A 24,186-nucleotide genomic window follows, 5' to 3' on the forward strand; every position below is an offset into this window, starting at 1 on the left:
AAAGCAGGAACTAAGCGTCACAAAACAGATTTGAAAGTTCTTTATCTGAATGCACGTAGCATTCGTAACAAAATGGACGAGTTAACGGCACAAATAACGACGTATGGGTATGATCTTGTGGCCATTACAGAAACATGGCTGCAGGGTGACAACGACTGGGAATTAAATATGCCAGGGTATTTAACAATCAGGAAGGACAGGCAGGAAGGAAGGGGAGGTGGGGTGGCTATGATAATAAAGGAAGGAATCACTGTAATACAGAGAAATGATATTGGGACAAAGCATCAAGATAATGAAACAGTTTGGGTGGAGATAAGGAATAATAAGGGGAAAAAAACATTAGTGGGCGTAGTATATAGGCCTCCTAATAGTTGCAACTCTGCTGGAAGAAGTATTAATCAGGAAATAGTCGGGGCATGTAATAAGGGAACAGCTATAATTATGGGGGATTTTAATTATCATATTAACTGGACAAATCAAATTGGGCAGAGCAGCCTTGAGGACGAGTTCATTGAGTGCATCAGGGATGGATTTCTTGAGCAGTATGTAACTGATCCAACAAGGGGGCAGGCAACCTTGGACCTGGTCCTGTGTAATGAGTCAGGATTAATTAATAATGTCCTAGTTAAGGATCCCCTTGGAACGAGCGACCACAACATGGTTGAATTCCATATCCAATTAGAGGGTGAGAAGGTTGATTCTCAAACAAGCGTACTGAGCTTGAATAAAGGAGACTATGATGGTATGAGAGCGGAATTGATTAAAGTGGACTGGGAAAATAGATTAAAGGGTAAGACGGTACATGAGCAGTGGTGTTCATTTAGGGAGTTATTTTACAACTTTCAAAATAAATATATTCCACTGAGGAAAAAAGGGTGTAAAAGAAATGACAGCCATCCGTGGCTAAGTAAAGAAATCAAGGATAGTATCCGACTAAAAACAAGGACATATAAGGTAGCCAAACTTAGTGGGAGGATAGAAGATTGGGAATTCTTCAAAAGACAGCAAAAAGTAACGAAAGGATTGATTAAGAAAGGGAAGTTAGATTATGAAAAGAAATTAGCAAAAAATATAAAAACAGATAGCAAGAGTTTCTACAGTTATATAAAAAGAAAAAGGGTGGCTAAGGCAAACATAGGTCCCTTAGAGGATGAGACCGGGAAATTAATGGTGGGAAACATGGAGATGGCAAAAATGCTGAACAAATATTTTGTTTCAGTCTTTACAGTGGAGGACACTAAGAATATCTCAACACTGGACAAACAAGGGACTCTACGGGGGGAGGAGCTAAATACGATTAAAATCACTCAGGAGATGGTACTCAGTAAAATAATGGGACTCAAAGCGGATAAATCCCCTGGACCTGATGGCTTCCATCCTAGGGTCTTGAGGGAAGTGGCAGTAGGGATTGTGGATGCTTTGGTGATAGTTTTCCAAAATTCCCTGGACTCAGGAGAGGTCCCGGCAGATTGGAAAACTGCTAATGTAACACCGTTATTTAAAAAGGGTAGTAGGCAGAAGGCTGGAAATTATAGGCCAGTTAGCTTAACATCTGTGGTGGGTAAAATTTTGGAGTCTATTATTAAGGAGACAGTAACGGAACATTTAGATAAGCATAATTTAATAGGACAAAGTCAGCATGGCTTTATGAAGGGGAAGTCATGTCTGACAAATTTGCTTGAGTTCTTTGAGGACATAACGTACAGGGTGGATAAAGGGGAACCAGTGGACATAGTGTATTTAGACTTCCAGAAGGCATTCGACAAGGTGCCACATAAAAGATTATTACTTAAGATAAAAAATCACGGGATTGGGGGTAACATTCTGGCATGGGTGGAGGATTGGTTATCGAACAGGAAGCAGAGAGTTGGGATAAATGGTTCATTTTCGGACTGGCAACCAGTAACCAGTGGTGTTCCACAGGGGTCGGTGCTGGGTCCCCAACTCTTTACAATCTATATTAACGATTTGGAGGAGGGGACCGAGTGCAACATATCAAAATTTGCAGATGATACAAAGATGGGAGGGAAAGTAGAGAGTGAGGAGGACATAAAAAACCTGCAGGGGGATATAGACAAGCTGGGTGAGTGGGCGGAGATTTGGCAGATGCAATATAATATTGGAAAATGTGAGGTTATGCACTTTGGCAGGAAAAATCAGGGAGCAAGTTATTTTCTTAATGGCGAGAGACTGGAAAGTACTGCAGTACAAAGGGATCTGGGGGTCCTAGTGCAAGAAAATCAAAAAGTTGGTATGCAGGTGCAGCAGGTGATCAAGAAGGCCAACGGAATGTTGGCTTTTATTGCTCGGGGGATAGAATATAAAAACAGGGAGGTATTGCTGCAGTTATATAGGGTATTGGTGAGACCGCACCTGGAATACTGCATACAGTTTTGGTCTCCATACTTAAGAAAAGACATACTTGCTCTCGAGGCAGTACGAAGAAGGTTCACTCGGCTAATCCCGGGGATGAGGGGGCGGACATATGAGGAGAGGTTGAGTCGATTGGGACTCTACTCATTGGAGTTCAGAAGAATGAGAGGCGATCTTATTGAAACATATAAGATTGTGAAGGGGCTTGATCGGGTGGATGCAGTAAGGATGTTCCCAAAGATGGGTGAAACTAGAACTAGGGGGCATAATCTTAGAATAAGGGGCTGCTCTTTCAAAACTGAGATGAGGAGAAACTTCTTCACTCAGAGGGTGGTAGGTCTGTGGAATTTGCTGCCCCAGGAAGCTGTGGAAGCTACATCATTAAATAAATTTAAAACAGAAATAGACAGTTTCCTAGAAGTAAAGGGAATTAGGGGTTATGGGGAGCGGGCAGGAAATTGGACATGAAGCTCAGTTCGGATCGGTCAATGCCCTGTGGGTGGCGGAGAGGGCCCAGGGGCTGTGTGGCCGGGTCCTGCTCCTACTTCTTGTGTTCTTTAGATTTGTGGTTGGGATCAGATCAGCCATGATCTTATTGAATGGCGGAGCAGGCTCGAGGGGCCGATTGGCCTACTCCTGCTCCAATTTCTTATGTTCGAGGACAAAGTCAGCATGGCTTTACAAAGGGGAAGTCATGTCTGACAAATTTGCTTGAGTTCTTTGAGGATATAACATACAGGGTGGATAAAGGGGAACCAGTGGACGTAGTGTATTTGGACTTCCAGAAGGCATTCGACAAGGTGCCACATAAAAGATTATGCTCAAGATAAAGAATCACTGGATTGGGGGTAATATTCTGGCATGGGTGGAGGATTGGTTATCTAACAGGAAGCAGAGAGTTGGGATAAATGGTACATTCTCGGACTGGCAACCTGTAGCCAGTGGTGTTCCGCAGGGGTCGGTGCTGGGTCCCCAACTCTTTACAATCTATATTAATGATTTGGAGGAGGGGACCGAGTGTAACATATCAAAGTTTGCGGATGATACAAAGATGGGAGGGAAAGTAGAGAGTGGGGAGGACATAAAAAACCTACAATGGGATATAGACAGGCTGGGTGAGTGGGCGGAGATTTGGCAGATGCAATACAATGTTGGAAAATGTGAGGTTATGCACTTTGGCAGGAAAAATCGGAGAGCAAGTTATTATCTTAATGGCGAGAAACTGGAAAGTACTGCAGTACAAAGGGATCTGGGGGTCCTAGTGCAAGAAGATCAAAAAGTTAGTATGCAGGTGCAGCAGGTGATCAAGAAGGCCAATGGAATGTTGGCTTTTATTGCTCGGGGGATAGAATATAAAAACAGGGAGGTATTGCTGCAGTTATATAATTGTAAACAATTTTACAACACCAAGTTATAGTCCAGCAATTTTATTTTAAATTCACAAGCTTTCGGAGGCTTCCTCCTTCCTCAGGTAAATGTTCAGGAGCTCCTCGAAGCCTACGCATTCATACATATAGAACAATACATGGTGTTTACAGAATGCCCCTGCAACTGCCCGTTGCCAAGGCAATCACCGTGTTCAGACAGAGAGGTGTCACCTGCAGAACCCCCGAATACACATTCAACAAAAAAACAAACAGGAAAAAAAAACAGAGAGAGGCAGAAACATCCGGAAGGCAGAGAAAGCCAGCAAATGACCCATTATATTAAAAACAGATAACATTTGTTCGCTGGTGGGGTAACGTGTAGCGTGACATGAACCCAAGATCCCGGTTGAGGCCGTCCTCATGGGTGCGGAACTTGGCTATCAATTTCTGCTCGACGATTTTGCGTTGTCGTGTGTCTCGAAGGCCGCCTTGGAGTACGCTTACCTGAAGGTCGGTGGATGAATGTCCATGACTGCTGAAGTGTTCCCCGACTGGGAGGGAACCCTCCTGTTTGGCGATTGTTGCGCGGTGTCCGTTCATCCGTTGTCGCAGCGTCTGCATGGTCTCGCCAATGTACCATGCTCTGGGGGATCCTCTCCTGCAACGTATGAGGTAGACAACGTTGGCCGAGTCACAGGAGTATGAACCATGCACCTGGTGGGTGGTGTCCTCTCGTGTGATGGTGGTATCTGTGTCGATGATCTGGCATGTCTTGCAGAGGTTACCGTGGCAGGGTTGTGTGGTGTCGTGGACGCTGTTCTCTTGAAAGCTAGGTAATTTGCTGCGAACGATGGTCTGTTTGAGGTTGGGTGGCTGTTTAAAGGCGAGTAGTGGAGGTGTGGGGATGGCCATAGCGAGGTGTTTGTCCTCATTGATGACATGTTGAAGGCTGCGGAGAACATGGCGTAGTTTCTCCGCTCCGGGGAAGTACTGGACGACAAAGGGTACTCTGTTGGTTGCGTCCCGTGTTCGTCTCCTGAGGAGGTCTATGCGATTTTTTGCTGTGGCCCGTCGGAACTGTCGATCGATGAGTCAAGCGTCATATCCCGTTCTTACTAGGGCGTCTTTCAGCGTCTGTAGGTGTCCATCGCGTTCCTCCTCGTCTGAGCAGACCCTGTGTATTCGCAGGGCCTGTCCATAGGGGATGGCCTCTTTGACGTGATTAGGGTGGAAGCTGGAAAAGTGGAGCATCGTGAGGTTGTCCGTGGGCTTGCGGTAGAGTGAGGTGCTGAGGTGCCCGTCTTTGATGGAGATTCGTGTGTCCAAGAAAGAAACTGATTCTGAGGAGTAGTCCATGGTGAGCTTGATGGTGGGATGGAACTTGTTGATGTTATCGTGTAGTCTCTTCAGTGATTCCTTGCCGTGGGTCCATAGAAAGAAAATGTCGTCGATGTATCTGGTGTATAGTGTTGGTTGGAGGTCTTGTGCAGTGAAGAAGTCCTGCTCGCACTTGTGCATGAAAATGTTGGCGTATTGGGGTGCGAATTTGGTCCCCATGGCTGTTCCGTGTGTTTGGGTAAAGAACTGGTTATCGAAGGTGAAGACATTGTGATCCAGGATGAAGCGGATGAGTTGTAGGATGGCGTCTGGAGATTGGCTGTTGTTGGTGTTGAGTATTGATGCTGTCGCAGCGATGCCGTCATCGTGGGGGATACTGGTGTATAGTGCCGAGACGTCCATCGTGGTGAGAAGTGTTCCTGGTTCAACTGGTCCGTGGGTACTGAGTTTTTGTAGGAAGTCTGTAGTGTCGTGACAGAAGCTGGGGGTTCCCTGTACGATGGGTTTCAGGATGCCCTCGACGTATCCAGAGAGGTTCTCACACAGGGTTCCGTTGCCTGATACGATGGGACGTCCGGGTGTGTTGGCTTTGTGTATCTTTGGGAGGCAGTAGAAGTCTCCCACGCGGGGAGTACGTGGGAGACTTCTACTGCCTCCCAAAAGGACTCCAGATCACGAACCCACTCAAGTCCACATACAACTCGGATTACGCTGAGACACTCTGCCGCCGTACCTCTCGCACACTCCGCAACCATCTCATACACCAACTCTACAGCAGACGCCACAACCTCGAAACCAAGATAGAGTCCATTCTCTCAACCTGTACTCAGGACACAGCAGACCAGCTACGATATACCGCCAAACAGACGAGGCAACGGAACTACGCTGCCTACATGAAAACCAAGAGCAGGAAGCTTGAGAAACTCGGCATCACCACCAGCAACGACCAAGCTTCCCCTGGAACCACGGTTGCAACCACAGGGAAGTCTATTGTCAATTTATCCTAACACACCCTTCAACCAGACGAAATCGAAGTTCTCAGCCGAGGGCTCAATTTCTGCCCCACCACCAAAATGGACCCCACTAGTCTCGCGGCGGACACAGAGGAATTCATCAGGAGAATGAGGCTCCGGGAATTCTACCACAAACCCCAAGATTTCAGCAGCGAACCCAATGAGACAATCGACGATCCGGAACAGCAGACAGAGGGATCCGCGGTACAGCAACCGAAGAGGAAAGAGTCAAACTGGACTCCTCCGGAGGGTCGCTGCCCTCAGCTGGAAATGTATGCTCAAGCTGTCAGGAAATGCGTTAATGCCAGATTCATCAGCCGCACTCAGAAGACAGTCCAGAATGTCACCCGAGCACAACGCAACGCCATCAACGCTCTCAAGACCAACCGCAACATCGTCATCAAACCAGCGGACAAAGGAGGAGCCATAGTCATACAGAACAGAACAGACTATTGCAAAGAAGCATACCGACAACTGGACAACCAGGAACACTACAGACGGTTACCCGCAGATCCGACCAAAGAACACACCCACCAGCTCAACAAACTGATCAAGACCTTCGATCCAGACCTTCAAAGCATCCTGCGCACTCTCATCCCACGTACTCCCCGCGTGGGAGACTTCTACTGCCTCCCAAAGATACACAAAGCCAACACACCCGGACGTCCCATCGTATCAGGCAACGGAACCCTGTGTGAGAACCTCTCTGGATACATCGAGGGCATCCTGAAACCCATCGTACAGGGAACCCCCAGCTTCTGTCGCGACACTACAGACTTCCTACAAAAACTCAGTACCCACGGACCAGTTGAACCAGGAACACTTCTCACCACGATGGATGTCTCGGCACTATACACCAGTATCCCCCACGATGACGGCATCGCTGCGACAGCATCAATACTCAACACCAACAACAGCCAATCTCCGGAAGCCATCCTACAACTCATCCGCTTCATCCTGGATCACAATGTCTTCACCTTCGATAACCAGTTCTTTACCCAAACACACGGAACAGCCATGGGGACCAAATTCGCACCCCAATACGCCAACATTTTCATGCACAAGTGCGAGCAGGACTTCTTCACTGCACAAGACCTCCAACCAACACTATACACCAGATACATCGACGACATTTTCTTTCTATGGACCCACGGCAAGGAATCACTGAAGAGACTACACGATAACATCAACAAGTTCCATCCCACCATCAAGCTCACCATGGACTACTCCTCAGAATCAGTTTCTTTCTTGGACACACGAATCTCCATCAAAGACGGGCACCTCAGCACCTCACTCTACCGCAAGCCCACGGACAACCTCACGATGCTCCACTTTTCCAGCTTCCACCCTAACCACGTCAAAGAGGCCATCCCCTATGGACAGGCCCTGCGAATACACAGGGTCTGCTCAGACGAGGAGGAACGCGATGGACACCTACAGACGCTGAAAGACGCCCTAGTAAGAACGGGATATGACGCTTGACTCATCGATCGACAGTTCCGACGGGCCACAGCAAAAAATCGCATAGACCTCCTCAGGAGACTAACACGGGACGCAACCAACAGAGTACCCTTTGTCGTCCAGTACTTCCCCGGAGCGGAGAAACTACGCCATGTTCTCCGCAGCCTTCAACATGTCATCAATGAGGACAAACACCTCACTATGGCCATCCCCACACCTCCACTACTCGCCTTTAAACAGCCACCCAACCTCAAACAGACCATCGTTCGCAGCAAATTACCTAGCTTTCAAGAGAACAGCGTCCACGACACCACACAACCCTGCCACGGTAACCTCTGCAAGACATGCCAGATCATCGACACAGATACCACCATCACACGAGAGGACACCACCCACCAGGTGCATGGTTCATACTCCTGTGACTCGGCCAACGTTGTCTACCTCATACGTTGCAGGAAAGGATGCCCCAGAGCATGGTACATTGGCGAGACCATGCAGACGCTGCGACAACGGATGAACGGACACCGCGCAACAATCGCCAAACAGGAGGGTTCCCTCCCAGTCGGGGAACACTTCAGCAGTCATGGACATTGATCCACCGACCTTCGGGTAAGCGTACTCCAAGGCGGCCTTCGAGACACACGACAACGCAAAATCGTCGAGCAGAAATTGATAGCCAAGTTCCGCACCCATGAGGACGGCCTCAACCGGGATCTTGGGTTCATGTCACGCTACACGTTACCCCACCAGCGAACAAATGTTATCTGTTTTTAATATAATGGGTCATTTGCTGGCTTTCTCTGCCTTCCGGATGTTTCTGCCTCTCTGTTTTTTTTTCCTGTTTGTTTTTTTGTTGAATGTGTATTCGGGGGTTCTGCAGGTGACACCTCTCTGTCTGAACACGGTGATTGCCTTGGCAACGGGCAGTTGCAGGGGCATTCTGTAAACACCATGTATTGTTCTATATGTATAAATGCGTAGGCTTCGAGGAGCTCCTGAACATTTACCTGAGGAAGGAGGAAGCCTCCGAAAGCTTGTGAATTTAAAATAAAATTGCTGGACTATAACTTGGTGTTGTAAAATTGTTTACAATTGTCAACCCCAGTCCATCACCGGCATCTCCACATCGCAGTTATATAAGGTATTGGTGAGACCGCACCTGGAATACTGCATACAGTTTTGGTCTCCATACTTAAGAAAAGACATACTTGCTCTCGAGGCAGTACAAAGAACGTTCACTCGGTTAATCCCGGAGATGAGGGGGTGGACATATGAGGAGAGGTTGAGTAGATTGGGACTCTACTCATTGGAGTTCAGAAGAATGAGAGGCGATCTTATTGAAACATATAAGATTGTGAAGGGGCTTGATCGGGTGGATGTGGTAAGGATGTTCCCAAGGATGGGTGAAACTAGAACTAGGGGGCATAATCTTAGAATAAGGGGCTGCTCTTTCAAAACTGAGATGAGGAGAAACTTCTTCACTCAGAGGGTAGTAGATCTGTGGAATTTGCTGCCCCAGGAAGCTACATCATTAAATAAATTTAAAACAGAAATAGACAGTTTCCTAGAAGTAAAGGGAATTAGGGGTTACGGGGAGCGGGCAGGAAATTGGACATGAATTTAGATTTGAGGTTAGGATCAGATCAGCGATGATCTTATTGAATGGCGGAGCAGGCTCGAGGGGCCGATTGGCCTACTCCTGCTCGTATTTCTTATGTTCTTATGTTCACCGGTCTCTTAATGATCAGAAGCCACACATGGGAAAAGCTCCTACTGTAAGAGGAAAGAAAGACTTGCATCTCTATAGCACCTTACACGACCTCAGGACGACCCAAAGTGCTTTGCAGCCAATTAAATACTTTTGACGTGTAGTCACTGTTGTCATGTAGGAAATACGGCAGCCAATTTGTGCACAGCAAGATCCCACGAACAGCAATGAGGTAATGACCGGGTCATTTTTTTTAATGTAAAGTGATATTGGTTGAGGGATAAATATTGGCCAGGACACCGGGGAGAACTCCCCTGCTCTTCTTCAAAATAGTGGCCGTGGGATTTTTTACATCCACCTGAGAGGGAAGGCAGGGCCTCGGTTTAAAGTCTCATCGGAAAGACGGCACCTCCGACAGTGCAGCACTCCCTCAGTACTGACCCTCCGACAGTGCAGCGCTCCCTCAGTACTGACCCTCCGACAGTGCAGCACTCCCTCAGTACTGACCCTCCGACAGTGCAGCACTCCCTCAGTACTGACCCTCCGACAGTGCAGCACTCCCTCAGTACTGACCCTCCGACAGTGCAGCACTCCCTCAGTACTGACCCTCCGACAGTGCAGCACTCCCTCAGTACTGACCCTCCGACAGTGCAGCGCTCCCTCAGTACTGCACCAGGAGTGTCGGCCTGGATTATGGGCTCCAATCCCTGGAGTGGGACTTGAACCCACGACCTTCTGACTCAGAGGCGAGAGTGGGGCCCATTGAGCGACGGTAAGGGAGGGAGGGAAATGGAACTTCTTCACCCAGAGGGCAATCGAGTTGTTTAATAAGTTCACCAGCAAGGGACATTGATGGGGAATGTGCAAATGGGGTCAAGAGATAATTGGATGTGTCTCTGCAGAGGGACTAGATTGAGGGATGATCCGTGAAGAAGGGACAGGGCTAGCTGCTGTTCCCTCCTCCTATGTTCCCCATCACTGTTAAAGGTTCATTCACCAATACGGAAGGCACAGACGGTCATTTCTCCAAGAGCCGTGGTCTCTCCCAATGATCCATGTCGGGGGCCAGTCCTAAGGGCGCTGGTAATACAAACCCCAAGACACTTAATATTGGTAGGACATCTAACAGTGAGAAAAAAGACTGAGGGGTGACCTGATAGAGGTCTTGTAGTGAAGGGTTCTCAAAATTCCCACATTTTTCATATCATCAACGAGGATATGACTTTTGGAATTTTATTTGAAGACGAACCAACTGCTAGGTTTAAACATGGATCCCTGCAAGACATGCCCGGGCTTGTTGGGACAGAGTGGATTGTTCCTGAAAACCAGACAATGAGAGTAGACAGAATACGCATTCTTCCCTTTAAAACAATCAACCCAGAGAAAGACTTCAGCTTACACGAAACTAAAGCCCATCAAAACCTTGCATAAATCAATCAATGCAATTATGCAAACCCATCAATACAATGGCTTTCAGTTCAAGCCTAGTTATGGGGACAGGAAACCAACAATCACCGGAAGAAGCCCACCATAATCAGACAAAGAACTAACCTTGTTTTGGGAATCAGATAAGAAATTCGAAAAACAGTATAACTGGGGGGGACCAGTTATGAAGCAGGAAGATTGGTTTTGGAGCAGGTTCTAAGCAGTTCAGCTTTAAACAGCAGTTTTGAAGCAACAAGAAGGCAGCCGCAGCCCTACACGAAGATCATCCACCCACAACTGCGCCTCACCGTACCAACAGACTCTATCCAACTGAAGAACCTTTGCTGATTCCACAGACCATGACCACGTGGGGACGGCAGGGCCCAGAGGACACAAAGAGCGTACCCCAAAACTGCAACTGGCTCACCTGGCTGGATTTCGAACTGTCAAGGAACCCTGGTTTGGTGAGCATGATTCCTGACCTCTCCTAGTTCAATTTAGTTAGGTTTTGGGGGTGGGACAAGGGTAAGGGGATTAGGAGGGTGATTTTCCCTCGTTATGCCGTGTGTTCCCCATTCTTAACTAAGTGTACTTTGTATCTCAGTATTATCCTAATGTTATAAGTTCATTTGTGACTTCAATAAACCCAGTTTCTTTTCTTGTACCAAAACCAGTTGTCTGCTGTATTTTTTTTGTCACAACCCCCAAATAAGTTTTTTTTTTTATTCGTTCACGGGATGTGGGCGTCGCTGGCGAGGCCAGCATTTATTGCCCATCCCTAATTGCCCTCGAGAAGGTGGTGGTGAGCCGCCTTCTTGAACCGCTGCAGTCCGTGTGGTGACGGTTCTCCCACAGTGCTGTTAGGAAGGGAGTAGAAGGTCTAGAACCCAGGGAGTGGGAGCGATTCGGACCGCTCAGTAGTCAGAGGTGAAGCTGACACACACCACCACCCCCCTACAGTAGAGACAGGGTAGATGTACAGAAGATGTTTCCTCTTGTGGGGGAGGCCAGAACTAGGGTCCATAAATATAAGATAGTCACTAATAAATCCAATAGGGAATTCAGGAGAAACTTCTTTACCCAGAGAGTGGTGAGAATGCAGAACTCACTACCACAAGGAGTAGATGAGGTGAATAGAATAGATACATTTAAGGGAAGCTGGATAAACACATGAGGGAGAAAGAAAAAGGATATGGGGGTTAGATGAGGTAGGGAGGGAGGAGGCTCGTGTGGAGCATAAACACCAGCATGGACCTGTTGGGCCGAATGGCCTGTTTCTGTGCTGTACATTCTATGTAATTCGGTGTAATATCGTTCTTTGAGAACTATATATATGAACCGCACCCCCACAGTTTTGTGTACTGATTGGTTGGAAGATGAGTATTTCCACGTACCCAGGAATGAATTCTATCTCCACCAGATAAAGAAAGATTACAGGCTTCTTTGGAATGCAAAACACATTGACCTTTCTAGGCAGCATACTGTACAATGTCTGGTAATTGGGGGGGTTTCAGGTGAAGAACTCAAAGACTGGTATTTATACAGCACCTCATCACCTCTCCCAGAAACATCTCAAAGTGCTTCCTGCAATGAACTATTTCTGAAGTGCAACAATTGTTATGTAGACAAACACTGCAGCCATTTTGCACACAGCAAGATCCCATGAACAGCAATGAGATGGATGGCAAGTTGATCTGTTGGTTAAGGAAGAAACGTTGGCCGGGACAACGAGAGAACTCCACTACTCTTCTTCAAAGAGTGCCACGGTGCATTTAACTCTCCATCCTCCTGAACACTAAGGTGAGGCTGTTTTCATCGGCCTGGTTTTCAAAGTGAGGAAGAAATTTTGCAAATATTCTCAGGTGATTAAATGAGTGGGAATCAGAGGGAGCAAGAATCCATGATAGGAGAGTGTATACCTGGTCTACTGGGAGGTGATTAAATGGGTGGGTGGAGTTCATGATAGGGGAGAGTGCACAGGGTCTGTGGGGGGAGATTAAATGGGTGGGTGGAGTCCATGATAGGGGACAGTGTACAGGGTCTGTGGGAGGAGATTAATTGGGTGGGGAGAGTCCATGATAGGGGAGAGCGTACAGGGTCTGTGGGAGGAGATTAAATGGGTGGGGAGAGTCCATGATAGGGGAGAGTGTACAGGGTCTGTGGGGGGAGATTAAATGGGTGGGTGGAGTCCATGATAGGGGAGAGTGTACAGGGTCTGTGGGAGGAGATTAAATGGGTGGGGAGAGTCCATGATAGGGGAGAGCGTACAGGGTCTGTGGGGGGAGATTAAATGGGTGGGGAGAGTCCATGATAGGGGAGAGTGTACAGGGTCTGTGGGGGGAGATTAAATGGGTGGGTGGAGTCCATGATAGGGGAGAGTGTACAGGGTCTGTGGGAGGTGATTAAATGGGTGGGGAGAGTCCATGATAGGGGAGAGCGTACAGGGTCTGTGGGGGGAGATTAAATGGGTGGGGAGAGTCCATGATAGGGGAGAGTGTACAGGGTCTGTGGGAGGTGATTAAATGGGTGGGGAGTGTCCACGATAGGGGAGAGTGTACAGGGTCTGTGGGAGGAGTAGAACTGAACCCTTCCAACCTGCAAAGACCTCCTTAAAACCCTCCTGTCTGTCCAAGCTGTGTTCACTCCTCCGAACCGCTCCTTCTCCGTTTCAGTGTCCATATTTCGCTAATTATAATGTCTTGGGACATTTCTGAATGTTGAAGGTGCTAAATAAATGCAAACTATTCTTCTCACTGGCCTGTTCTTATTTCATGCTGTCTTATGACCTGAACTGCAATAAATGCGAAGCAAGCTCGTCATGGCAGCTTCCGAGCCTGGTTACTTACCACTCTGTGGCCTCCTGGACATTGAAGATTCCAGCCTGAAGTGCAGCCTGCACCTGTCTCTCCTCAAAGCCCATCTCATACAGAGCAAGGAAAAGGTCACTGAGAGTCTGTCAAAACACATCCCACAATAGCACATTTTAAAATTGCAATGCTGGTAATTTTTCACATTGATCATCTTTCTCCACATCCACCAGATACTGAATGAACAAGGAATGCACTGGCTCACTTTGTAACCAGTCACCAGGGAGGGAGCTTTACTCTGTATCTAACCCATGATGTACCTGCCCTGGGAGTGTTTGATGGGACAGTGTAGAGGGAGCTTTACTCTGTATCTAACCCGTGCTGTACCTGGCCTGGGAGTGTTTGATGGGACAGTGTAGAGGGAGCTTTACTCTGTATCTAACCCGTGCTGTACCTGCCCTGGGAGTGTTTGATGGGGCAGTGTAGAGGGAGCTTTACTCTGTATTTAAGGGCAGGGGTTAAAACCACTTGAACATTGTGAATTTAAAACCTTTTGAACCTTTGGACATTACATATGAAGGAAAGGGTTAACTTGCCCCTTTCGACATTACATTCGGACATTAGAAATTTGAAACTGCAAAAGCAGCAATGTGCAGAATCTTCAACAAGCTTCGGTTTTCAACAACTGATAAGAACGAAGGAACAATATACAGAAGCATCAGGAGGCACGAACAGGTTCAAAACAACTGACTTGGAAAAACAGTGCTGAGCCAGTGGAATCCTTGGGAAAGATAACTGGGTTCACACGGACTAAAAACTACAGCAACTCTCACACGGTGGGAGGGCTGCACCTGATCACTCGTGGTTTTGAGTGTTCCAGCTAACTGACCATCGTAGCGCAATGGGTGAGTGGCCAAAATGGGACTTCACTTTCTCTCACATCCCGATTGGCAAAAATCATATCAAAATGGGACATTGTTACTGCAGTGAAGATTCTTTAGTGCAGTCAGAGATGACCAGGCTACACCGAGGGTAAGGCACCCGACAAGCAGGAGAAGAGTATTAATAATCAGAGTATCCAAAGGGAGCTTAGAAAAAAGAAAGGTTTCTAACTCTCATGGACTGACAGCTGATACCCATTGCCTGCAATTCCTGCGCCATGTGGGAACTTCAGGACGTTTCATGTGTCCGGGAGGGCCACATGTGCAGGAAATGCCTCCAGTTCCTCGAGCTCAAGCTGAGGGTTTCTGAGCTTGAGGGGCGGCTGGAGTCACTGCAGAGCATAAGGGAGGGATGAAGGTTTCCTGGATCATACGTTCCAGGAGGTGGTCACCCCACAGCCTCAGAGTTCAGGATAACAAGTGGGTGGCCATTGGAAAGGGTAGGAAGAGGCAGGCAGTGCAGGAATCTCCTGGGTGTGTCGCACTCTCAAACCGGTATTCAATACCAGTGAGGGTGACGACACCTCGAAGGAGTGCAGTCCTGAGCATGGCACCGTGGAGCAAAGGACTGCACAGGGGGGCACAGTGAAGTGATGAAATGCAGTCGTTAAAGGGGATTCGATAGTCAGGGGGGCAGACAGGCGTTTCTGTGACCGTCGACCTGAGTCCCACATGGTGTGTTGCCTCCCTGGTGCCAGGGTAAAGAACGTCAGGGAGAGGGTGCAGAACATTCTGAGGGGGGGAAGGGGAACAGCCAGAAGTCATGGTCCATGTGGGAACGAATGACATGGGAAAGGAAAGGAATGATAAATTAAAATGCAGGACTTCAAAGGTAGTGATCTCAGGATTACGACCAGTGCCACGTGCTAGTGAGTATAGGAACAGGAGAATAGACCGGATGAATGCGTGGCTGCAGGGATGGTGTCGGAGGGAGGGATTTAGATTCCTGGGACATTGGGACTGGTTCTGAGGAAGGTGGGGCCTGTACAAGCGGGACGGGTTACACCCGAGCAGGACCGGGACCAATGTCCTCGTGGGGGTGTTTGCTAGTGCTGTTGGGGAAGGTTTAAACTAGAGTGGCAGGGGGATGGGAACCTGAGCGAGGAGTCAGAAGGGAGTAAAGTTGAGAGCAGCAAGAGAGGGGAAGACCCAGAGGAAAGTTACAATACAAATAGTATAAACATTTGTTCAAGAACAAGTGAAAGGGAAAAGCGTAGAGCAGCGGAAAGAAAGTGTACTTTAGGCATGACAGATAAAGTGAAAACTAGAAGGCGTAAGGCGATTAACCCAGCATCAAAGCTGAAGATCAGGCTAGGGTGTGTGGCCCAACTAAGAGTTCTATATACAAATGCACGGAATATAAGGAATAAATTAAATGAATTACAGGTTCAAATTCAAATTGGAGGGTATGACATGATAGCTATTACTGAGACATGGCTGCAGGATGGTCAGGATTGGGAACTAAATATACCGGGTTATAAGGTCTACAGGAGAGATAGGGAAAATGGAAGAGGGGAAGGAGTAGCCTTAATGATTAGAGATGAAATCACTTCAATGATAAAGGGGGATATAACGAGAGGTAAGCAGCCAACAGAGACCTTATGGGTTGAATTGAGAAATAGGAAAGGATCTAAGACTATAGTGGGAGTTGTATATAGGAGCCCTGGCAGCAGCTCTGAAGTGCTAGATTGTATAAATGCAGAGATTAGACAAGTGTGTAAGAAAGTAATAGTGGTCTTAATGGGGGACTTTAACCTTCACATAGATTGGGAAAAGCAGACTAGCAACTGTCAGAAAGGTAGTGAATTTCTTGAGTGTGTCCGGGATAGTTTTCGACAGCAGTATGTCCTAGAGGCAACAAGGGGGCAAGCAATACTAGATTTAGTAATGAGTAATGAACCAGATTTAGTTAACAGTTTAACTGTGCGTGAACATCTATCCAATAGTGATCATAAAACGATCGAGTTCAATGTAGTGTTTGAAAGGGAAAAAAGTGAATCAGCTGCTAAGATTCTAGACTTGGGCAAGGCCGACTTCAATGGGATGAGACAGAGACTGTCCACAGTAAACTGGGCAAATCTGTTAATGGGTAAAATGACTGATAATCAGTGGGAAATGTTTAAAGAAACATTTAACGTGATACAGAATCGGTTTATACCCCTGAGGGGCAAGAACTCTACTTGCCAAAAACAGCCATGGACAACTAAAGAGGTAAGGGAGAGTACAAGACATAAGGAAAGGGCACAGATCCTGACGAATGGGAAAGATACAAAGATCAAGAAAGGGTCACAAAACAGATAGTAAGAGCTACAAAAAGAGAGCATGAAAAGAAACTCGCAATGAGGTCCTGTGGTCAGAGTTTCAGGAGCGAGGGAGGAAGTTAAAAAGCAGGACCTCAAAGGTAGTTACCTCGGGATTACTCCCAGTGCGACGCGCTAGTGAGTACAGGAATAGGAAGATATGGCAGGTTTATGCGTGGCTACAGACATGGTGCAAGAGGGAGGGCTTCAGATTCTTGGGGCATTGGGACCAGTTCTGGGGCAGGAGGGACCTGTTCATGACAGACGGGTTGTACCTCAACAGAGCTGGGACCAATGTCCTCGTGTGGAGGTTCACTCGTGCTTGGGGGAGGATTTAAACTAATTTGGCAGGGGGATGGGCACCAGGATGTAGCATTGGAAAGGAGTAACAAGGGGCACAAAGGATCGGGGGAGAAAGATAGCATTCGAGCAACTAATAGTACAGTATTAGATGGGATCAGACTGAGAGAATACGAGAAGGTCTGAGATAGGTTTACAGTGCATGTGTGTAAACACACAAAGTGTGGTAAATAAGGTTGGTGAGCTGCAGGCGCAAATAGCCACATGGGAATATGGTGTCATGGTGATAACGGAGACCTGGCTCAAAAAAGGGCAGGATTGGGTACTAAATATTCCTGGATACAAGGTGTTCAGGAAAGATAGGGAAGGAAAGAAAGGAGGGGAGGGTGGCAGTATTGATTAAGGAGAATATTGCAGTGCTCGAGAGAGAGGATGTCCTGGAGGAGTCAAGGACAGAATGTATTTGGTTAGAGTTAAGAAACAATCGAGGTGCCATTACACTCCTGGGGGTATTCGATAGACCACCAACCAGTGGGAAGGAGATAGAGGAGCAAATTTGCAGGGAAATTACAGAGAGGTGCAAAAGCCATAGAGTAGTGATAATGGGGGACTTCAACTATCCTAATATCGACTGGGACAGTAATAATAAGGGGCAAAGAGGGGGAGGAATTTTTGAAGTGTGTTCAGGAGAACTTTCTTGACCAGTACGGTTCCTGCCCAACGAGGAAGGAGGCATTGCTGGACTTGGTTCTGGGAAATGAGGTGGGTCAAATGGAGCAAGTGGCAGTGGGGGAGCATTTTGGGAACAGTGATCATAATATCATAAGGTTTAGATTAGTTGTGGAAAAGGACAAGGAGCAATCTGGAGTAAAAATACTTAATTGGAGGAGGGCCAATTTCAGTGGGATGAGAACAGATCTGGTCTGGGTAAATTGGAATCAAAGATTGGCAGGCAAAACTATAATCGAACAATGGGCGGCCTTTAAAGAGGAGATGGTTCGGGTACAGTCTGGGTACATTCCCACGAGGGGGAAAGGGAGGGCAACTAAAGCCAGAGCTCCCTGGATGACAAAAGAGATAGTGAGTAAGATGAAGCAGAAAAAAGGGGTGTATGACAGATGTCAGGTTGATAACACAAGTGAGAACCAGGTAGAATATAGAAAGTTCAGAGAAGTGAAAAAGGAAATAAGAGGGGCAAAGAAAGAATATGAGAATAGACTAGCGGTCAACATAAAAGGGAATCCAACAGTCTTCTACAGGCATATAAATAGTAAATGGGTAATAAGAGGAGGGGTGGGGCTGATTAGGGACTAAAAAGGAGATCGACTCATGGAGGCAGAGGGCACAGGTACTAAATGAGTACTTTGCATCTGTCTTTACCAAGGAAGAAGATGCTGCCAAAGTCTCAGTAAAAGAGGAGGTCGTTGAGATAGTGGATGGGGTGAAAATGTATAAAGAGGTACGAGAAAAGCTAGCTGTACTGAAAGTAGATAAGTCACCCGGTCCGGATGGGATGCATCCCAGGTTACTGAGGGAAGTAAGGGTAGAAATTGCAGAGTTGCTGGCAAAAATCTTCCAAACATCCTTAGATATGGGGGTGGTGCCAGAGGACTGGAGAATTGCAAATCTCACACACTTGTTCAAAAAAAGGTGTAAGGATAAACCCAGCAATTATAGGCCCGTACACAGGGTACGGTAGCATAGTGGTTATGTTACTGGACTAATAATCCAGAGTCATGAGTTCAAATCCTGCCACGGCAGCTGGGGAATTTAAATTCAATTAATTAAATGAAATCTGGAATTTAAAAAATAGTTTCAGTAATGGTGATCATAAAACTACCGGATCGTCGCAAACCAAGCCCAGTCGACCCTGAAAAGTCCCCCTCACTGACAGCTGTCCCACAGACTAGTCAAGCAACAGCCTGACATAGCCAAACTCACAGAATCACACCTTTCAGCCAATGTCCCAGACTCTTCCATCACCATCCCTGGGTATGTCCTGTCCCACCGGCAGGACAGACCCACCAGAGGTGGCGGTACAGTGATATACAGTCAGGAGGGAATGGCCCTGGGAGTCCTTAACATTGACTCCGGACCCCATGAAATCAGGTCAAACACGGGCAAGGAAACCTCCTGCTGATTACCACCAACCGTCCTCCCTCAGCTGATGAATCAGTCCTCCTCCATGTTGAACACCACTTGGAGGAAGCACTGAGGGCAGCAAGGGCACAGAATATACTCTGGGTGGGGGACTTCAATGTCCATCACCAAGAGTGGCTCGGTAGCACCACAACTGACTGAGCTGGCCGAGTCCTGAAGGACATAGCTGCCAGACTGGGCCTGCGGCAGGTGGTAAACGAACCAACACGAGGGAAAAACCTACTTGACCTCGTCCTCGTCAATCTGCCTGTCGCAAATGCATCTGTCCGCAACAGTATTGGTTGGAGTGACCACTGCACAGTCCTTGTGGAGACGAAGTCCCGTCTTCACACTGAGGACACCATCCAACATGTTGTGTGGCACTACCACCGTGCTAAATGGGATAGATTCAGAACAGATCTAGCAGCTCAAAACTGGGCATCCATGAGGCGCTGTGGGCCATCAGCAGCAACAGAATTGTATTCCTGCACAATCTGTAACCTCATGGCCCGGCATATTCCTCACTCTACCATTACCAACAAACCAGGGGATCAAACCTGGTTCAATGAGGAGTGTAGAAGAGCATGCCATGAGCAGCACCAGGCGTACCTAAAAATGAGGTGCCAACCTGGTGAAGCTACAACTCAGGACTACATGCATGCTAAACAGCGGAAGCAACATGCTATAGACAGAGCTAAGCGATTCCACAACCAACGGATCAGATCAAAGCGCTGCAGTCCTGCCACATCCAGTCGTGAATGGTGGTGGACAATTATAACAACTAACGGTAGGAGGAGGCTTTGTAAACATCCCCATCCTCAATGATGGCAGAGTCCAGCACGTGAGTGCAAAAGACAAGGCTGAAGCGTTTGCAACCATCTTCAGTCAGAAGTGCCGAGTGGATGATTCATCTCGGCCTCCTTCCGATATCCCCACCATCACGGAAGTGTCTGTTCCAGAACTAGCCGAGCCTCTCGCCAAGCTGTTCCAGTACAGCTACAACACTGACATGTACCCGACAATGTGGAAAATTGCCCAGGTATGTCCTGTCCACAAAAAGCAGGATAAATCCAATCTGGCCAATTACCGCCCCATCAGACTACTCTCAATCATCAACAAAGTGATGGAAGGTGTCGTCGACAGCACTATCAAGCGGCACTTACTCACCAATAACCTGCTCACCAATGCTCAGTTTGGGTTCCGCCAGGACCACTCGGCTCCAGACTTCATTACAGCCTTGGTCCAAACATGGACAAAAAAGCTGAATTCCAGAGGTGAGGTGAGAGTGACTGCCCTTAACATCAAGGCAGCATTTGACCGAGTGTGGCACCAAGGAGCCCGAGTAAGATTGAAGTCAATGGGAATCAGGGGGAAAACTCTCCATTGGCTGGAGTCATACCTAGCACAAAGGAAGATGGTAGTGGTTGTTGGAGGCCAATCATCTCAGCCCCAGGACATTGCTGCAGGAGTTCCTCAGGGCAGTGTCCTCGGCCCAACCATCTTCAGCTGCTTCATCAATGACCTTCCCTCCATCATAAGGTCAGAAAGGGGGATGTTCGCTGATGATTGCACAGTGTTCAGTTCCATTCACAACCCCTCAGATAATGAAGCAGTCCGTGCCCGCATGCAGCAAGACCTGGACAACATCCAGGCTTGGGCTGATAACTGGCAAGTAACACTTGCGTCAGACAAGAGCCAGGCAATGACCATCTCCAACAAGAGAGAGTCTAACCACCTCCCCTTGACATTCAACAGCATTACCATCGCCGAATCCCCCACTATCAACATCCTGGGGGTCACCATTGACCAGAAACTTAACTGGACCAGCCATATAAATATTGTGGCTACGAGAGCAGGTCAGAGGCTGGGTATTCTGCGGCGAGTGACTCACCTCCTGACTCCCCAAAGCCTTTCCACCATTTACAAGGCACAAGTCAGGAGTGTGATGGAATACTCTCCACTTGCCTGGACGAGTGCAGCTCCAACAACACTCAAGGAGTTCGACACCATCCAAGATAAAGCAGCCCGCTTGATTTGCACCCCATCCACCACCCTAAACATTCACTCCCTTCACCACCGGCGCACTGTGGCTGCAGTGTGTACCATCCATAGGATGCACTGCAGCAACTCGCCAAGGCTTCTTCGACAGCACTTCCCAAACCCGCGACCTCTCCCACCTAGAAGGACAAGAGCAGCAGGCACATGGGAACAACACCACCTGCACGTTCCCCTCCAAGTCACACACCATCCCGACTTGGAAATATATCGCCGTTCCTTCATTGTCCCTGGGTCAAAATCCTGGAACTCCCTTCCTAACAGCACTGTGGGAGAACCTTCACCACACGGACTGCAGCGGTTCAAGAAGGCGACTCACCACCACCTTCTCAAGGGCAATTAGGGATGGGCAATAAATGCCGGCCTTGCCAGCGATGCCCACATTCCCCTGAACGAATAAAAAAATCAGTTTAACCTCAGTGTTGGGGAAGCTTTTAGAAACGATAATCCACACTTGTCCAAGTGACTGTTAATTCTGACCCGGATTTTCGTTTCTAAAAAGTTTCCCCACAACTGAGATTAAACTGACTGGGCCATAATTGCTGGGTGTATCCTTACTCCAAGCGTAGCTCCACAGTGTAGATTAACCAAGGTTATACCAGTCTGTCTTGTTTTATTTGTCAGTGTGTTTGTTTTATATAAGTATGTACACAGTGAATGGTTAGGATCTGGGATGCACTGCCCGAGGGGGTGGTGGAGGCAGATTCAATCATGGCCTTCAAAAGGGAACTGGATAAATACTTGAAAGGAAAACATTTGCAGGGCTAAGGGGACAGGGTGGGGGAGTGGGACTCGCTGGATTGCTCTTGCAGAGAGCCGGCACGGACTCGATGGGCTGAATGGCCTCTCTCCGTGCTGTAGCCTTTCTATGATTCTATGAAGAAACTTCACGAGAGAGTTGGTCAATCTCCTGCTTTGCTGCTCAATTCCCTGGTTTTGAAGGTTTAAACTTTGATTAACGAAGTTTCACCGACTGACTATTGTCCAGGTTCTCGCGACACTCTCCGAACCCGGTCTGTACCTGCCCTGGGAGTGATTGATGGGCCAGTGTAGAGTGAGCTTTACTCTGTATCTAATCCTGTACCTGCCCTGGGAGTGTTTGATGGGACAGTGTAGAGTGAGCTTTACTCTGTATCTAATCCTGTACCTGCCCTGGGAGTGTTTGATGGGACAGTGTAGAGGGAGCTTTACTCTGTATCTAACCCTGTACCTGCCCTGGGAGTGTTTGATGGGCCAGTGTAGAGTGAGCTTTACTCTGTATCTAACCCTGTACCTGCCCTGGGAGTGTTTGATGGGACAGTGTAGAGGGAGCTTTACTCTGTATCTAACCCTGTACCTGCCCTGGGAGTGTTTGATGGGACAGTGTAGAGGGAGCTTTACTCTGTATCTAATCCTGTACCTGCCCTGGGAGTGTTTGATGGGACAGTGTGGAGGGAGCTTTACTCTGTATCTAACCCGTGCTGTACCTGCCCTGGGAGTGTTTGATGGGACAGTGTAGAGGGAACTTTACTCTGTATCTAACCCTGTACCTGCCCTGGGAGTGTTTGATGGGACAGTGTAGAGGGAGCTTTACTCTGTATCTAACCCTGTACCTGTCCTGGGAGTGTTTGATGGGACAGTGTAGAGGGAGCTTTACTCTGTATCTAACCCTGTACCTGCCCTGGGAGTGTTTGATGGGACAGTGTAGAGGGAGCTTTACTCTGTATCTAACCCTGGGGTTCCCAATCAGCAAGGGTCAGATTTTAGAGGTTTCGGGCCCGGGGTTCGGCCTGTGGGGGGGGCCCGGGGCCGGGGCCGGGGTTCGGCCTGTGAGGGGGCCCGGGCCCGGGGTTCGGCCTGTGAGGGGGCCCGGGCCCGGGGTTCGGCCTGTGAGGGGGGGGCCGGGGTTCGGCCTGTGGGGGGGGCCCGGGCCCGGGGTTCGGCCTGTGGGGGGGGCCCGGGCCCGGGGTTCGGCCTGTGGGGGGGTCCGGGCCCGGGGCCGGGGGTTCGGCCTGTGGGGGGGGCCCGGGCCCGGGGTTCGGCCTGTGGGGGGGGCCGGGGCCGGGGCCCGGGGTTCGGCCTGTGGGGGGGGCCCTGTCCCGGGGTTCGGCCTGTGGGGGGGGGGGCCCGGGGCCGGGGGTTCGGCCTGTGGGGGGGGCCCGGGCCCGGGGTTCGGCCTGTGGGGGGGGCCGGGGCCGGGGCCCGGGGTTCGGCCTGTGGGGGGGGCCGGGGCCGGGGCCCGGGGTTCGGCCTGTGGGGGGGGCCGGGGCCGGGGCCCGGGGTTCGGCCTGTGGGGGGGGCCGGGGCCGGGGCCCGGGGTTCGGCCTGTGGGGGGGGCCGGGGCCGGGGCCCGGGGTTCGGCCTGTGGGGGGGGCCCGGGCCCGGGGTTCGGCCTGTGGGGGGGGGCCCGGGCCCGGGGTGAGCGGGTTGTCCGGCAGTTCCTGCCCCTCTGACGGGGATTCCCCATCCGCCTGCGGCCTACTCCGCGCCGCCCACCCTCCGAGCCCGAGAGCCGCGGCTCCTCACACACTCACCGCTGGGCCGCTCTCCATCGCGCCGATCCTCTATCGCCGCCGCTCGGTCCTGGAATCCGAGGCCCGCGGCCCTCCGTCCCCGCCCACCGCCCGTCAATCACACAGACCCCGCCCACCGCCCGTCAATCACACAGACCCCGCCCACCGCCCGTCAATCACACGGACCCCGCCCACCGCCCGTCAATCACACAGACCCCGCCCACCGCCCGTCAATCACATAGACCCCGCCCACCTCCCGTCAATCACACAGATCCCGCCCACCGCCCGTCAATCACACAGACTCCGCCCACCGCCCGTCAATCACACGGACCCCGCCCACCGCCCGTCAATCACACGGACCCCGCCCACCGCCCGTCAATCACACGGACCCCGCCCACCGCCCGTCAATCACACAGACCCCGCCCACCGCCCGTCAATCACACGGACCCCGCCCACCGCCCGTCAAT

The 24,186-nt window shown here is 49.4% G+C and overlaps 1 protein-coding gene across 2 annotated transcripts in view; it reads right to left on the bottom strand.

Annotated features, from left to right (window-relative positions):
- The window catches only part of LOC137309342 (actin, non-muscle 6.2-like), a 44,063-nt gene extending 20,241 nt beyond the window's left edge, over positions 1 to 23,822 (bottom strand). For both annotated transcript variants that reach the window (XM_067977602.1, XM_067977606.1), the window contains exons 1-2: positions 23,741 to 23,822; positions 13,532 to 13,638 (exon numbers count right to left, since the gene is read on the bottom strand). The gene's annotated coding sequence lies outside the window, so the exon portion shown is untranslated. The remainder of the gene's footprint in view (positions 1 to 13,531; positions 13,639 to 23,740) is intronic.
- Between the last annotated feature and the right edge of the window lie 364 nt (positions 23,823 to 24,186).

This window comes from Heptranchias perlo, chromosome 3, assembly GCF_035084215.1.
Source record: "Heptranchias perlo isolate sHepPer1 chromosome 3, sHepPer1.hap1, whole genome shotgun sequence".
Lineage (NCBI taxonomy): Eukaryota > Metazoa > Chordata > Chondrichthyes > Hexanchiformes > Hexanchidae > Heptranchias > Heptranchias perlo.